Source organism: Saccopteryx bilineata, chromosome 4, assembly GCF_036850765.1.
Source record: "Saccopteryx bilineata isolate mSacBil1 chromosome 4, mSacBil1_pri_phased_curated, whole genome shotgun sequence".
Classification (NCBI taxonomy): domain Eukaryota; kingdom Metazoa; phylum Chordata; class Mammalia; order Chiroptera; family Emballonuridae; genus Saccopteryx; species Saccopteryx bilineata.
The window spans coordinates 146,954,062-146,971,969 of record NC_089493.1 but is presented as its reverse complement, the minus strand read 5'-3'; the positions used below and the strand labels follow the sequence as shown (position 1 = coordinate 146,971,969).

The 17,908-nt window shown below is 40.9% G+C and overlaps 1 protein-coding gene across 9 annotated transcripts in view; it reads right to left on the bottom strand.

Annotated features, from left to right (window-relative positions):
- The window catches only part of NRCAM (neuronal cell adhesion molecule), a 392,315-nt gene that overhangs the window by 287,114 nt on the left and 87,293 nt on the right, over positions 1-17,908 (bottom strand). For all 9 annotated transcript variants that reach the window (XM_066272166.1, XM_066272164.1, XM_066272163.1 and 6 more), the window contains exon 2: positions 13,084-13,234. The gene's annotated coding sequence lies outside the window, so the exon portion shown is untranslated. The remainder of the gene's footprint in view (positions 1-13,083; positions 13,235-17,908) is intronic.

Genomic DNA, 17,908 nt, shown 5'->3' with positions numbered 1-17,908 from the left:
TGTGTGTGAATATAACAAATATGCATCAAAAATGAAAATCATTTTACTTGTTAACTTATTCTTGTCACATTTTTACTCATTTTATAAATTACCTGTAATGACAATGTACCACTTTTATACTCAGGGAGGAAATCAATATTATTTAAAGACACCTTGGTTTTTTTTCTTTTTTTAGTCACAAAGCCTAAATCATGTGATAAACTGAACAGGAATTCTAACTACATCTTTCCAAATATAAGTGTTACTCGGTTCCAAAAACAGGTCTTTGTTTTGTGTCCAAAGGCAAATAGTGTTTTAAATTTTGGCAAAAAATTTTTAAGAGGCTGGTAAAGAGTTGCTTCAGGCTCTCTTAACATGTGGCTCTGTGACTTTGGGACAATCCCCCAATTACCCAAGGCAGGAAGGTACCTGGCTGCTGGTGCGGTGAGGCGGGGGAGTCCTCTGTCCACAGCGGCCACACTGAGTACGAAGAAACAGAATTTTATGCAACAATGAAGAAAGAGACTCACAGCACACAGATGAGCTGCCTGACTAGCAAGTTTAGAAAAGGAGTGCGTAAATGGAGTGTGAATTTCCTGCTGACATTCAGGAAAGCCTGGGAGGCTGCAGAGGGTGCCAACCACGCTAATTGTGTGGTGCGGACCTATCAGCTGTGTTCTCCAGAGGAGGGCAAAGGAACACATCCCTGCAAGCAGAGCCTTCCTGAAGGTGGGACAACTCTTTAGAGAAAGATAATGACAGAGTTTGGTAGATTCTCCAATAAAGAAAACACTAACTGAAAGGGCAATTCAAAGAAATACCCGGTCAATCCCCTGGCATCTAAGTGCCAGCACCCAGACTCAGGGTCAAATGACGGCAGGAAAGGCAGGTTCTGCTCTGAGTAGTCCAGGCCTATTAATACTTTTTCTTAACAAGGTAACCTACCAAAGTAAAGAGCATATTGACTTTCTAAAGGTAATTACTCCAAAACTACTCACTGTCAACTTGTACAGAACCACCAGAAGAACACTGTGAAACACTCACTCTTCAACAACTTCTGACATGGCTCCTTCATTTACACCCTTTGTGAATTGGAGCAGATCACTAACTTTTCTTCACTCTGGTTCCCAGCTTGTAAGATGGACACATATAATTATACCTGCCTCACAGTGCCCTGTGAAGGTATGGTGGGACTGTGGATATACTGCCTAGCACAACGCCCTTTCTGATGGCTCTGGAGATAGCCTTTGCATTTACTCACTAGTTCTGCCGAGCTACAAGCCCTCCCCCCAACACACACACACACACACACACACACGCACGCACACACGCACACACACGCAAACACACGCGCGCGCACACACACGCACGCACACACACACACGCAAACACACGCGTGCGCACACACACAGAGCCTGGGCCTTTTCAGAATAATGTATCCTACGAAAACAGTCTTCAAAAATCACTCCTGTTTGGTTCACAACCTCTAAAATCAAGGTTAACAACTCAGATGTATTTAAGCAAGAATTGGGAGTTATTTTTCACTAGATTATATTTTAAAATAACAAATTGCAAAGCAATAGTAGGAAAGTGAATCTGCTAATGATTATTTACAAAGTCTGCTAACCAGAAATAAGGACAAAAGCTGCCATTTGTTGTCACATTAAAGTGAAGACAAACAAAACATGGAGGACAGAGCAGGGGAGCCAAAACAAAACTTCATTACAGGACGAAGACACGGAGTCAGACATTTGATATAAATACAGCCAGAACCGGTGATACAGGCCCCTAAAATTCTAATGAACACAGCCCCGGGAACTCTAACGGGGCTCCTCTTGGACATCTAAGGCAGTCATCTGGCTCACGGTTCAGTAGATCTAACTCTTGGCTCCCTAGCCAAAGAATATTAAAAATTTTAAATAAAAATCAAGAACAACAGGCTAACAAATGTCTCTCCCTAATAAAATATAGTCTCATACTTCAAATTCAGGTTCTGCCAAATACAATCATTATGTCATCCTGGGCCAATAACCTGGTGAAATACAGTAAGACTGAAATTTCTTAGTTATTTGATGTTGGGTATGAGTGCTTGGCTTTTACCAACTCAGAACACATGGTCTGAGCTTCACTGAAGACTGAATAGGGGCAACTGAATTTCTCATTCTGAAAAACGACCATCATCAGGATACATCACCGAGAGTCAGAGTTTAGAAGTGGTTCATGTGGTTGAAGAACAGGTTGATGAATAGGAAACATTTCTGAAGGCCACAGCAGGGCTGTGGACTTTTACTTCCACGTGAGTTTGAAGTTTCAAAAGTGGACTAGATTATATAATATTAAACTTTTAAAAACCTGGAAGTAACAAAAAGGTATCTATCAGATCAGCTAGAGACCTCTTCAAAGGGGCTGGGACTTGAGAGAGAGGTAATGGCAGTGTGATAGAATAAAAAATAAACCTTTTATGTTTGTATCTCAGAGGCTTACACTGTCCTTAAGTTACAAAACTGCTGCACATTTAAAGTGCACAGATATCCCCGGGCATTGTTAAAATGCAAAGTCTGCTGGAGCAGGGCAGGGGCAGAGCCTGAGCATCTGCATTTCTTCCAGTGCCAGCTGAGGCCCATGCTGCTAAACTGCGGATGGCACACACTTTTAGTGATGTGTGCAGGGCACTAAATTAAAAGCCAAAAGATTTGCGTTTTAGTTCCTGCTTTTGAATCAACACATTTAAGATTTGGGGCATGACTCCAAGCTCAGTTTTCTTGTTTGACAGATACTAGCTTATACTATACTGCTCACAAAAATGAGGAGATATTTGAAAATGAATATAAAGCTATAAAATATCCCCTCATTTTTGTGAGCAGTGTAGTTACCCCATGGGTCACTGTGAAGCTAAAATTAAACAACACGCAAGAGTGCCTTGTAACATGCAAAGAACGAAGAATAGGAGTCTTGTCACAGTTAATAAAAAGAAAATCATAGAGAATAAATGACTGGTTGAAAAACCCAAAGTGAGAGGCAGCATTAGGCTTAAACCTGTATCATTTGATCGGCAGCAAGTACTCTGAGCTTGCAACTTAAGGTAGCATGAGGACTAGAACATTTTTACTGTATTTCCATCCATGATAATGAAATTTATTTCCAAAATACATTCACCTTCCTGTCTCAATGTATATATTACACTGAAAATTTACATTTGGGGATGATTCGAGCACCTATATTTCCCTAGGTGGGTGGTGGTCACTGTCACTGCTGTAGTACTCCCCAATGCCCCCCCAGGAGGCGACAATAACTCCGTTTACACAGCCTACAAAACACCCTTGTCATCTGGGTAAAATGTAACGTAGACTAGTATAAATATCCAAACACATAAAAGAATTCAGAGAGGCAGGTCAATATAGACTGGAATAACCAAGAAAGGCTCTTTGGAGGATGGTAATGTGTTTTGAGGTGTGCTGAAGAGAATGGCTTAGGTAGCTGAGTAGAAAGAAGCTTAAGAACAATGCTGAGAAAAATCAGAGAGGGAGCTCAACTGAGTGAGTGGCTTGTGGCAGCGTGCCCAGTGTCAGGCATGGTATTCAATTACCATATCAAGATAATCTTGAGTTAGAACACTGGGACCACCACAGCCCACACGGTAGGCAGGGAGGTCTGGAGTATAAGGCAAGGTTTTTCCTCATGGGACATAGAACCGTCTGAAGAGTTTTAGCTTGGCAGAAACAGAAGGAATGAAATAGGAATGAAATGAAACATTGGGGAGAATACTGAAAACATGGGAACTAGAAGGGATACCTTTAAAACTCATTTTTCTAGCAGCGGATCCATTTAATCAATTGAAATCTTAAAACCTCTGGCTATCTACCTATGTATGATAATTTTCTAAAAAATTAAAGCTGAGCTACTTTAGGTTAATGAGTGATGGGCTCCCAGGCTGAACCCTCAAAGGTCGAACCCTCAGGTCTGCTGGACTTCTTTTGAAAGAAGGAACTATAGTGTGAGGAGCACCTAAGATAAGATGTGGGGACTAGAAATCCCAAGGAGACCTACAGAGACACAGTTTTATGAGAGAAGAACAAACCATTTGGCGGCTGTAATGGAACCAGAGCCAGACATGAGCTTCCAATCCAGTGCTCTTTTACCTAAATCCTGTCTCTGTTACTATTTGACATGACATGCCAAAGAGAAAATGCAAAATCCATTATAGTTACTAGTAATTTAGAAACTCGTTAGTGGTTTCCTCTTCCCTTCTGACACTGAGCAGTCTTAAAAGAGCATTAAGTGTAAAAATCGAGCCCCATATCCATCCTTTCAACTTATCTCTGAGCAACTGATTGATTGAAAGAAGTGAGCGACTCCAGAGTTCCAGACTTCTTGCTGCTGTTCTAGAGCCCTTCATAGGGATGGAACACTCACTAGTATTTTAACAATGTCATCCTAAGATCTGAGTCTCAAAAGAATTTACATTGGATACAAATAAATGGCCTATAATGGTAGGCTTTAATTTATTTTTATATAGAATATAAAGAGATGACGTACAATGAAATAGAAAATTATTATAGCTATCAGATTTTAAAATGTACATAAAGACACCTATTTAGTGAAACATATTTATTTCACTATCAGAAAACCACATATAGGTGCATATGGGCATTTTCAAATATACTCTAAGAAATTAGTTATAAAGAGAGCAAATATACGTAGTTATTTTTTTTTTATTTGCAAAACAGAACACATGTGTCTGAGTTTCTTGGAAGCATCATTTCTGAAATCTGAAATCACAGGACCAAGAGTTCAGAGTTCTCTGAAATTCTCTGGTGACCATCTTAGTGATTCAGGACTTCATGTCATCTTTTTCTGGAGATTTTTTTAAAAGTGCATATTCTACAAGCTCCTTCCTGTATTTTATTGTGGTGTAGTCACAACAAAAGTCCTAGCCAAGAACAGAGAAATTCCCTTGGTATAAACCCAACTACCTTCCTCCTGCCCACCTTTTCTTATTCTAGCCTCTGTAAACATGGACAAAACATGTCTAATAACTGTAACGGACCCCCACAAAAACCTTCCCCTCTTTTAAGACAACTTATGCTTCAATCTTCCAGTCTTAACTTCAGATCCTTAAACCTTTAGTCATAAAACTTACAGTATTTTCATCTCTTTAACTGCTTTATGTTTCTATGGAACTATGCCCAATTTCTCCACATACTTGATAAAAGGGGACTAACAAATTAGAAAAATTGTTTAAATTTGCAGGTTATTTATCTTTTATTAACCTCCATACTCTACTAAAATAAAAGTTGTAATAAAAACGACATTAAAACTCATTCTGCATCATAACCAATTGGTTAGAACTAGTGCACTATTTGTGGGTTATTCACTGGTAATCACAATAAAAGGTACAATTGCACAAGTGCTTCAGTTGTGCCAGGCACTGAATACTGTGCTATCAAATTCTGGCAACAACTCTAAGAGATAGATATTAACCTACTTTTCACAGGAAGTACCTGGACTAGATTTCCAGAGATCTTGATTATGATTCCAGAGCTAGTGGCGTATCACAGTGCTATAAAGACACACAATCCCAAGTATATACAGCATGGTCCAAGTCTGGTAGCTGCTGCAGGTAAGACTTCCCTAGAACCAGACTCTGAGATGAGGATTTGCATGCAGGAATTTTACTGGTGAGAGCTCTTGGGTTCAATATGTATGGAAGAGTGAACAAAGCCAGATAAAGCAGCTGGAGAAGCTGGGCTGTGCTGCACTCACAACAAAAGTCACAGCCAACCGTACAAGTCCTACAGAGTTGTCCTGAATTGGGATAAGGGCTTTTGTGTTCCCAAATAGGCCAGTCATTGCATGTACGCTGCTGCCCTGGCGGCGGTGGTGTAAGGTTGGGAGAGGCAACTATTCAGCTGAAGGCTGGGGGCAGTCTGCTCTGACAGGATGAGCCCAGCTGTGAGCTCTCAGACACTCCCAGAACCTGGAGAAAAGTGCCTCAGTCCTCAAGGGACAAGGGTTCTAGGTGACACTTCACAGCTCAACTACAGTGACTATATTCTGATCCCCAACTTAAGATACAGTTCTGTGTACCTGTTTGTGGATTTGTAAGTACAGAAGTCACATAGCTTTAATGCCAAAAAAAATCAAAGAAATAAGATTGAGGGGGGAAGAAGGACAAACACAACTTTGATTTATGTGTAGGAAATGAGGGCTATCTATCTCGCCTTTCAGACTCTCCCTGTTCACCTGTTTCTCCTGGTCTCCACCTCTCCCCTTTCAGTGTCACAGTCTGTGTGATACAACACACATTAATATGACAACTCTAAACAAAACGTGACAACTTTGGAAGCAAAGAGAGGACATAAATGAGATAAATTAGAACAATTCAAAATATTGATAACAGATAATTATTACCCAAGTAGATATTGTCATTTTTGAATAATTCTGTCAATGATAACATTTATGTCCTCTAAATGAAAGATATTACAAAGAGCGAATAAATCCTACTAGTAGTTTTGCATCCTCAATAATCTGTTTTATTATCATCTCTCCGCATAGATTTTAATTTTGAAACCATATTAAAAAGACAGTTGCCTCAGAATGGTTCTTGCCAAAACAAAGAAAAAACCCCAGCACGAATATTTATACTATTGATTTTGAAGAGGAAGTCCTATTTCAGTTTCCATTTAATAATAAAAACAATAGAAAATTTTAAGTTTAAAATAAAAATTATTTATTACTGATAGTTATCTAGATATTTATCCATTATGCAGAAGCTTTAAAAAAGCTAGCAAAGCAACAATCAGAAAGAATGGTTTATTAGGGCATGAATTTGAAATAAATCCCCGGGAGATAATGAGCCCAGTTTATGTTATGGTAAAATGTGAAGAGTCATCAATTCATATTATACTGCCTTGCTATTCTATTAACAAATGCAAAAATAAATTCTCTAATCACCATTCTCATTTTAACATGAGCAGCAAGATATTAGTGTCCAAGCTAGAGTTCAAGTTAATAATAAACCTGAATCAAGAATAATTTTGAAAGTACGCAAACAACAAAAGGCAGTGGAGAGTGAAAATTCCTATGCCATAGGACAATATCTGATGAGAAATCCACTGTTACTATCCTCCAGCAAAAATGACCCTCTAATTGCTGATGCAGTCTACGACCACTATAAGAAGACTGAATTTGTACCAAAAGTGGGTTGCTCAGCATTTCCTCTTCCCTTTCTGTTTAAAAATATCACACTACAAAAAGGCATAGGGTAACACATTTTACTATTAAATAGGATTTGAGCCTGTTGGAAGACTGCCCATTCAAAAATATCACCCTAGCAACTCAAGCGTCTTCAACTCTCTGTAGGAGTTTCCCCTGAACAAGTCTCCTCCAGCAGAAATCTGTGTTCTAACCACAGTGTAGTAGTGCATTCTTAAATACTGTTTCAAATTCTTAATACTTGTAAGTGGCAATTCCAATGCCAACATAAACTCTATTTATTGTTCTGTTGCATGACAGTACTTGTAATACTCGCTCTGGAATCTGAAAAGCCACCCAATACTGTTGCACTCTGTATTTTGGCCATGGTAAGATGGTTCAGAAGACCCTACCACCAAACTGCAGTGGTCAAAACTGTCTCCATATCTGTCCTTCCTGTTCATGTCATCATTCTGCCCCATGTAGCCAAGCTATGCAGAAGTGAAACACATCATAAAGCATGCCCCACAGTTGTCACCCCTTACCAAATGAAGGGGTCTCATCTGCTTCCACTGCCAGTTCCATAAACACTAACTGTCCGGATCTCATGGTTAGGAGACATCATATTAGTATGTGCCTATCACACAGAGAATATGAGTGAGACAGGAAGAGAGACACAGAGAGACACAAGAGGCAGAAAAAGAGCCTCTCCCTCACATCTAGCAAAAAAAAAAAAAAGAAAGAAAAGAAAAAAAGAAGGAGAAAGACCAAATCAGAGAGACATATTTCCTGTGTCTTGCACAAAAACAAGGGGAACTCCCTTTGTTACTAGAAGCTTTAGGGAGGAGTGAATCATGTTTTGTACACGCACCCTGGCGATTCACAGCCCACTGGTTTCACAGCAATGACTGACCATTCTGTGGATTTCAGAGAACAATTCATTGTCCTTACAACCACCTACAACTTGCATGCATGTGATATCATTCTAAGTTACACCAACTCAGCATTTCCATAAATTTCCTACACATAAATTCATAGGGTATTGTAATATATTTGAGCAAATCAGAAATATCATGTGCTTAAAAGTGTTAGTTTCATAATAACTAATGTGTGTCTTTTTTATGTGTGGAAAGTTATCTTTTATTAAAAGGGGAAAATAAAACTGAAAAAAATGGGAAGTTTCATAAAACTGGGTTGAGCAGCCAGTACTTGCATTGTTAGTGAATGTGCCTAATACATTGTTACTCCAGGTGCCTACTGGGGAAAGTTGGCTTGATAATGGATATTGAGATGGCAGTCCTTTTTCAACTACATTTTAAACACAGGCGGTTTTGATTTTTTTTTTTTTTTGTATTTTTCTGAAGTTGAAAACGGGGAGGCAGTCAGACAGACTCCCTCATGCGCCCAACTGAGATCCACCTGGCATGCCCACCAGGGGGCAATGCTCTGCCCATCTGGGGCATTGCTCTGTTGCAACCAGAGCCATTCTAGTGCCTGAGGCAGAAGCAATAGAGCCATCCTCAGCGCCCAGGCCAACTTTGCTCCAATGGAGCCTTGGCTGTGGGAGGGGAAGAGAGAGACAGAGAGGAAGGAGAGGGGGAGGGGTGGAGAAGCAGATGGGCGCCTCTCCTGTGTGCCCTGGCTGGGAATCGAACCCAGGACTCCTGCACGCCAGGCCAATGCTCTACCACTGAGCCAACCGGCCAGGGCCATAAACACAAGTGGTTTTGATTCTCTCCCAACTCCTCATTTTAATAGTGGAACCAGTATAAGTAAATAAAAGATGCCAAAAGCAAAATACATGTTAAAAAGTTTAAGTAATAAAACCTTAACCAGAATCAAAATTATTCATGCAAAATTTGTTGAATGTAGAGTGATCAGCCAAAGGCAATGCAATTGGCATGAACTGATTTCCTTTATTCAAGTTCCTATTCTAGGATATACAGACAACTTCACAGCTCAATAAAATTATAGAATAAAATAAAAATAATGATGAAGTGAAAAGGGCAGAATGAGTTTCAACAGACCAGGGCTCTGGCTCCGGCTATTAAGTAAATTACTTAATTTTGCTTCACATTAAGTCTCTGGTATATAAAAATGAAAGTAAAGTTTCTGGAAAGATGGTATTGAAGTGGATGATAAAAAGCATTTTATAATGTTCCAGTAGTTCTTAAGGGAAAAAGTCAGTAAGGCCACGATAATCTAATAAAATTCACTCAAAATAGTACTATTGTATTATTTGAATTAAAATTTTTTACTCATGTCATTCCTTCAAAGAAGGCTCTGAGTAATGTATTTCAAAAGTCTAACTTGGGTCGACTTGATCTCAAACAGTGCAGCCTGTTTTAACAGGACCCTTACTGACAACCTGGGTTGCTAGGGAGATACAACGTGTGTCTATGTTGGGAGGGACCCTGGCACTACCTATTGAAGAATGCAAGAAATGGCCTGACCTGTGGTGGCGCAGTGGGATAAAGCGTCGACCTGGAACACTGAGGTCGCCGGTTCGAAACCTTGGGCTTGCCTGGTCAAGGCACATATGGGAGTTGATGTTTCCTGCTCCTCCCCCTTCTCTCTCTCTCACTCCTCTCTCTCTAAAAAAAATCAATAAATAAAATATTAAAAAAAAAAAAGAATGCAAGAAAGATGCTCTAGCCGGTTGGCTCAGTGGTAGAGTGTTAGCCCAGCATGTGGATGTTCCAGGTTTGATTCCCAGTCAGGGCACACAGGAGAAGCACCCATCTGCTTCTCCACCCCTCCCCCTCCTCCTTCTCTCTCTATTCCCCTCCCGATTGGTTTGAGCAAGCGAGCCCACACACTGAGAATGGCTCAATGGAGCCTCTGCCTCAGGGGCTAAAAATAGCTCGTTTTCCCAGCAAGAGCCCTAGATAGGCAGAGAATCCCCCAGTAGGGAGCTTGCCAGGTAGATCCCGGTAGGGCACATGTGGGAGTCTGTCTCTCTGTCTCCCCTGCTCTCACTTAAATAAAAAAAGAATGCAAGAAAGATCCTGCTTAGTCTCCCACATGCAATGTTCAGATCCTGGTCAGAGCAATGAAAGTGAGGAACTGACAAAAAACAGTTTATACAGAAAAGAACAATATTTGCAAAGCAAAGCACCTTTGGAGAATGGTACTAGCTAATAACTCTTTTAAATTTTAGGGTTTACATTGTATTTTAAATATAGGTTTAAATTTATTTTTCTTCAATTTGATTTTTAGAGAGAGGTAGGAGGGAGTAGTGGGAAGCATCCACTCATGGCTTCTCATAATGGCCTTGACCAGGCAAGCTGGGGGTTTTTGAACTGGCAACCTCAGCAATCCAGGTCAACACTTTATCCACCACGCCACCACAGGTCAGGTGGTTTAAATTTACTTTTACCTAACTAAACTAAGTTATACCACATTTTTCCCTAGAAAAAAAATCTCAATTTATTATGATAAGAAATTAAGACCAACAAGTATAGATGTGAATGAAATGATAGGTTATATCAAAACAAAATGGAAATTGAGAATGTGGTTAGTTGTTTTTTAAGTATAGGAATGAATAATACTGAAGGCTTAACAAAATAAAATTTATATTTTAAAAAAATTAACTATTGCCTGTAACACCCAAATCAATGTTTCTAGCCCTAACCACCGCCCCCAACCTCCACACTAACACTTCCACTGCCTGATGGACATTTCCACCTATATGTCACATGTACACCCCAAAAATAAATCCTCTTCCATCCTAAATTCCCTTTATGGCATCTTCATGCTCTCAGTCACCCAAGTCAGACCCCCGAGAGGCCCGTATCCTAACATCTTCTCAGTCCTGGCAGCTAAGCTATCACCAGCTCCAGCACAGCCTAGCTTTTTCACATTTCTCTGTCTCTGTTCCTCACTGCTTCTACTAGATTCCAGCCCTCCCAGCTTTCCCCCAAATCATTACAAAACAAACCTTCCTCCCTTCCATCTTCTCACCTCCAGTTTTCTCGATACTGTCTCCAGGGTAACACTCACAAAATGCTAATGTTGCCAGGTTAATACCCTCAGTGCGTGCGCGCGCTCTCTCTCTCTCTGTCTCTCTCTCTCTCTCTCTCTCTCACATGCACGCACACACACACACCATGCCTAGAACAACTTACTATTTCCACGTACTGGTTTCACACTCCCACCCCTGCTGCTGTCCACAGGGCTCTCCCTCCCTGTCCTCTGCGTTGTTGCAGGCTGATTCCTAGTCATCTCTCCGGGGTCATATCAGGGGTCACATCCTCCAGGAAGACTGCTTTTCACACACCATCCTCTGACCACAGACTGCAATTGATGCCCTTTCCATTCCTAATGCACTCTCAGTAGACTTTTATCATATTGGAATTGAGCATATTAATTTATGTGTCTGTCTCCTACATTTGACAGATATTCATTGAAAGTAAGTACTGACCACCTTTGCTTCTTAAAATCCTAGCAAAGTTTATTGAATCAAATTAAAAATGAATCAAACTATAGAAAAAAACAGGTTGGAGGGTATGAGAGTATTTTGGAGGATTATAAATATTCAGAAATAGTAGTTGGTTTTTGTTTTTTTGTTGTTGTTTTGTTTTGTTTTTTTGTATTTTTCTGAAGCTAGAAACAGGGAGGCAGTCAGACAGACTCCCGCATGCGCCCGACCAGGATCCACCCAGCATGCCCACCAGGGGGCGATGCTCTGCCCATCTGGGGCATTGCTCTGTTGCAACCAGAGCCATTCTAGTGCCTGAGGCTGAGGCCAAAGAGCCATCCCCAGCACCCGGGCCAACTTTGCTCCAATGGAGCCCTGGCTGCAGTAGGGGAAGAAAGAGACAGAGAGGAAGGAGGGGGGAGGGGTGGAGAAGCAGATGGGCGCTTCTCCTGTGTGCCCTGGCCGGGAATTGAACCCAGGACTCCTGCACACCAGGCCGACGCTCTACCACTGAGCTGACTGGCCAGGGCATGTTTTTCTTATACAAATAATATTTCAAGGGTTTACAAATTGCTTTCAGATCATTTATACTGTTCGACCTTTAAAACAACCCTGGAGGTTAAGACAAGGTAGATCTGAAGACTGATACAGACTCTACACCTGGTAGTTGCCCCCACACTTTCACTTTCCACAGTTCAGTTTAAGTTACCAGCAGTCAACCATGGTGCAACATGCTTAATACAAAAATCCAGAAACTGACCATTTCTAACTTTTAAATTTCACATGGTTCTAAGTAGCACGAGGAAACTGCACGCCATCCCCATCTGTTTCTCCTGGGATGGGAGTCACCCCTTTGTTCAGTGCATCCAAGCCTGCTGGTCTCTTCGTGGCTGTTCTAGTTGTCAGGTCGACTGTGACACTATCTCAGTGATTGTGCTCCAGTAGCCCGTATTTTACTTACAAGGCCCCAAAGTGGAAGTGTGGCAATGCTGGCAATTTGAATATACCAAAAAGAAGCCATATTGCACTTCCTTTAAGTGAAAAGGTAGGTACATATAGGAAAAAACATTGTATAGGGTTTGGTACTATCTGGAGTTTCAAGGATCCACTGGGAGTCTTGAACCATTTCTCCTACAGATAAGAGGGCACTGCTGTACATAAGAAATTGCTCTGAGGAGAAAATGTTACTGATCTTTTTTTTAGGTAGGGGTGTGTGTGTGTGTGTGTGTGTGTGTGTGTGTGTGTTTAAATAAGTCTTCATAGGTCAATACTACAACTGAAAATAAATTACTATTTGATCAAAATAGCCAATTGATTTCCTTCATAACTACTAAAAAAAAATTCTTCTAAAAAAGGAAAACTCTTAATTCTTTATATAGAATTTTCAATAACCTAATCCTCTATCCACTCTTTTTTAAGAAGTATGTTTTGGAAGACAGAACACCTAATTTAGATTTCTAAGCACAAAAAGAGAACTGAGTGGCTCTCACCTTTGGAAGCGCTACTGGGCCAAGAATGCCTGGACGTTTCCCTGATTTCTGATGCTGTCTTTTCTCAGGATGAAGCCAACAGCGGACAGCAGCTTTGGGAAAAGTTTTCAGCAAATGGGTGGGGGCTGCTGAGGAAGAATATCACAGATTCCTGAAAGGGAAAGAAAAACACAGAACAGTGAAAAATTGTTTTGAGTGAGCTAATTCTATTAGCCTGGTATTTCATTCTATTGTCCCACCACAATTGACAAGGAGAACCTAAAACATATTAAATTCCATGAATAATTTGAACCAAGAATTACTGGACTTAACGACATCAATGTATAAGAAACTTTAAGCAATTTAATGGCAACAGGTAATGAAATAAAGTAAAATAATGCCAATTACATTTTGGTCTGAATGACCCCTAAATAGCAGGAAACACTGTGCACACAAATCCCAAAGGGAAGCAGGTGCTTGATCCAAGTTTACTCTCAGACTTCGTGGGAACACACCGTGCCTTCTCGTCACATCGACACACAGCCCGCTGGGAGAATGTCACACAGATTTAAAAGAATGATGAAGAACTAAGTTTTGATCAAGTCTGATTATGTCAGAGAGAAAACTCAGCGATGCAATTACATTTTGGAGGTGGCTTAGAAGGCAGTGAGAAAAGGGGCATCTGGGAATCAGAAAACAAGTACAAGGTTGGGGGAGAACTATAGAGTCAAACCTTAATTAAACAGACACCAACAAACAGAAGTGCTTGAATAGTGTTTATTTAATACTTACTCCCTTTTAGGGGAAAGGGTGAAAAACACAGGAAAGATTGTTTAGAAAGCCTCTCGGCGGCTGGCCTGATATCCTGGTCGGCGCGCATGGAGATTGAGCGAGAGATTCCTCCCAGCACCTTAGGAGTGGGCACCCGCGTTACCCCACAGAGGGGCAGAGTCAGAGGCCTCAGTGTGGGCTGAAAGCGAAATCTCCGGGCCGCCCCAGCGCCCTGGGAAAGCCGTGCACGGGGACGGAGCGAAAGCCAATTCCAATGCCGGAACTTTTCCATGCGGGTGGGGGTTTCACTCAGGTGAGACTGCTGGCCTGATATCCTGGTCTGCGCGCGCAGATAGTGAGCGAGAGATTCCTCCGAGTGCCTCGGCAGTGCCCACCCGTGTTATCCCATAAAGGGGCAGAGTCAGGGGCCTTTGTGTGGGTCAAAAAGCGGAATCTCAGGCTGCCCCAGCGCCTTAAAAAAGCCACGCCCGGGGACGGAGCGAGAGCCAATTCCAATGCTGGAACTTTTCCGTGCGGGCAGGGGGTTTCACTCAGAGTGTGAGACTGCTGGACTGTTATCCTGATCTGTGCGCGCAGATAGTGGGTGAGAGATTCCTCCAGTGCCTCGGCAGTGCACGCCCGTGTTATCCCACAGAGTGGCAGAGCCAGAGGTCTTTGAGTGGGCGGAAGCCCCGCCTGATTATGCTAGCAGCTCTGACTGACTAAGCCTTACCCAGAGCCCTGTGCTGAGTGGGAATAGAGTGGGGAGTTGCCAGCTCTTTGAGCCTCTTACTATCCAGGCAGAGGCAGCAGCAACCCCATAGCTGGATTATCAGGCTACTAATTGAGGAAGGAAAGACTAGGAGAAAGGCTCCAGGAACACAGACTCTCTCACTGGCAGAGCCTATAAATGCTAATGAGCCTCGACTGCCAACGAGATTGAAGCACAATACACGACATCGCCATAGAGACTTATCAACTGCAAACCTCTACCTGAGCATGCCAAAGGGGCAGAACCCGGGGTACAGAGTCACCGACCAGAAAGAGGGAGAGAAAAGAAAAAGCAAGAAGATAACCTCTCAAAATCAAGAATAGTCTGCAGACTTTATAGCCTATCCCATTTTATTATATTTGTTCGTTTGTTTCTCTTATCATCATTCTTGATATTTTTTATTCCTCCTCCAATTTGGTCGTTTAACTCTCTGCAGGTCTTACTCTTTCCTCTCCTTGAACTACACTACCCATTATCTTTTCTTTCCTCTTCCTTTCTCTCTATGAGGGTTGCACTCCAAAACCCTTAACTCTCTCTCTCTCTCTCTCTTCTCTTTTTTCTTTTTTCTTCTTTTAGTGGTTCTCTCTTTTTTCTCTCTCTCTCTCTTTCTTTTCTCCCTCTATATTAGTTTCTTCTTTTCTCCTTTACGTCTCCTCTCATTCAAACCTCAATAACAAACAATATCTTATCTGGGATTCAAACTTATGTTTATGACATTTTGGGGGTTTTTTACTTCACTTTTTTAACACACTAGCAGTGCTCCCATCACTGGCTCTCCATTTTATCTAGTTCTTGTTCCACTAAATACAATAGTAATTTTTTAATTTGTCCCCCCATTTTCCTGTTTCCCTCTTATTCCTCTCATCATAACTCTTAGTCAACCAACACCTAAAAGCAAATCATTTTATTCTTTTTTTTTTTTTTTTTGTATTTTTCTGAAGCTGGAAACGGGGAGAGACAGTCAGACAGACTCCTGCATGCGCCCGACCGGGATCCACCCAGCATGCCCACAAGGGGCGATGCTCTGCCCACCAGGGGGCGATGCTCTGCCCCTCCGGGGTGTCGCTCTGTCGCGACCAGAGCCATTCTAGCGCCTGGGGCAGAGGCCAAGGAGCTATCCCCAGCGTCCAGGCCATCCTTGCTCCAATGGAGCCTTGGCTGTGGGAGGGGGAGAGAGAGACAGAGAGAAAGGAAGGGGTGGGAGTGAGAAGCAAATGGGCGCTTCTCCTATGTGCCCTGGCCGGGAATCGAACCTGGGTCCCCCGTACGCCAGGCTGACACTCTAGCGCTGAGCCAACAGGCCAGGGCCAATCATTTTATTCTTGACCTAATTTTTTTTCTTATTTGCTTTTTGTGGGTCCATATGCCCTTTTTTTTTTTGCCCCTTTATTACTTCTCCCCAATTCAGGCCCTCCATTACAGGCATTGTTTGTTCTATTTAGTACAATATAACTCACAGTTCAACACAAGATTTTCTCAAGAAAGAGGGGAGAGGAGAGGAGAGAAAAAAAAGGGGGGGGAAATAATTTCCTTTTTTAAAAAAATTTTTATTTTATTTTTCTTTATTTCATTATTAAATTTTTTTAAAAAAAACAATTCTTTTTTATTTTTTTATTTTTTTAAATTTTTTATTCTTTATTAAATCTCATTAATACTATCAACAAAACCACTCTCAGATGCCATTAAGGAAGAGAAAATCGAATCTCATGGATACAAAAGAAAGAGAGGTAACACAGCTAGATGAGGAAAAATATATGGAGAAAAAAATTAATATATTGGAAACCTTGGAGCTAAAAGATAGAGAATTTAAGATAGAAATCTAAAAATCCTCCGAGATATACAAGAAAACACAGAAAGGCAATTTAGGGAGCTCAGAAAACAAGTCAATGAACACAAAGAATATATTTCCAAGGAAATTGAAACTATAAAAACAAATCAAACAGAGATGAAAAACTCAATTCACGAGCTGAAAAACGAGGTAACAAGCTTAGCTAATAGAACAGGCCAGAGAGAAGAGAGGATTAGTGAAATAGAAGACAAGCAACTTGAGGCACAACAGAGAGAAGAAGAAAGAGACTCAAAAATTTTAAAAAAATGAGATAGCCCTACAAGAATTATCTGACTCCATCAAAAAGGATAACATAAGAATAATAGGTATATCAGAGGGAGAAGAGAGAGAAAATGGAATGGAGAACATACTCAAACAAATAATAGATGAGAACTTCCCAAGCCTGTGGAAAGAACTAAAGCCTCAAATTCAAGAAGCAAACAGAACTCCGAGTTTTCTTAACCCCAACAAACCTACTCCAAGGCATATCATAATGAAATTGGCACAAACCAACAGCAAAGAAAAAATTCTCAAGGCAGCTAGGGAACAGAAGAATACAACATATAAAGGAAAGCCCATTAGATTATCATCAGATTTCTCAACAGAAACTCTACAAGGTAGAAGAGAGTGGACCCCAATATTTCAAGTCCTGAAAGAGAGGAACTTTCAGCCACGAATACTATACTCATCAAAGCTATCCTTTAAATATGAAGGAGAAATAAAAACATTCACAGATACAGAAAAGATGAGGGAATTTATCATCAAAAAACCCCCACTCCAGGAATTACTAAAGGGGTTCTCCAATCAGATACAATGAACAAAAAAAAACAAAGCCACAAGTAAAAGCTCCAAGAAGAACACAATAAAACAAAATTTAAACTGTGACAACAACAAAAAGAAAGGGAGGGAGAGGATGGAGATTAACAGTAGAAAAGGACGATGGAGTGCAAAAGTACTCACAAAATAGTGCGCTACAATGAACCTGGTAGAAACCCTTTTCATTACTTAAAGGTAACCACCATTGAAAAAACCACCACAGAAGCACATGAGATAAAAAAGATAGCAACAGAGGAAAGATGTATGGAATACAACCAAATAAAAACAAAAGATAGAAAAATGAAAGAGAAGGATCAAACCAGACACAAAACTAACAGAAAGCAATCTATAAAATGGCAATAGGGAACTCACAAGTGTCAATAATTACACTAAATGTAAACGGATTAAACTCACCAATAAAAAGGCACAGAGTAGCAGATTGGATTAAAAAAGAAAATCCAACTGTATGCTGCCTACAAGAAACTCATTTAAGTAACAAGGATAAAAACAAATTCAAAGTGAAAGTCTGGAAAACAATACTCCAAGCAAATAACATCCAAAAAAAAGCAGGCGTAGCAATACTCATATCTGATCATGCTGACTACAAGATAGCAAAAGTACTCAGAGACAAAAATGGCCATTTCATAATGGCTAAGGGG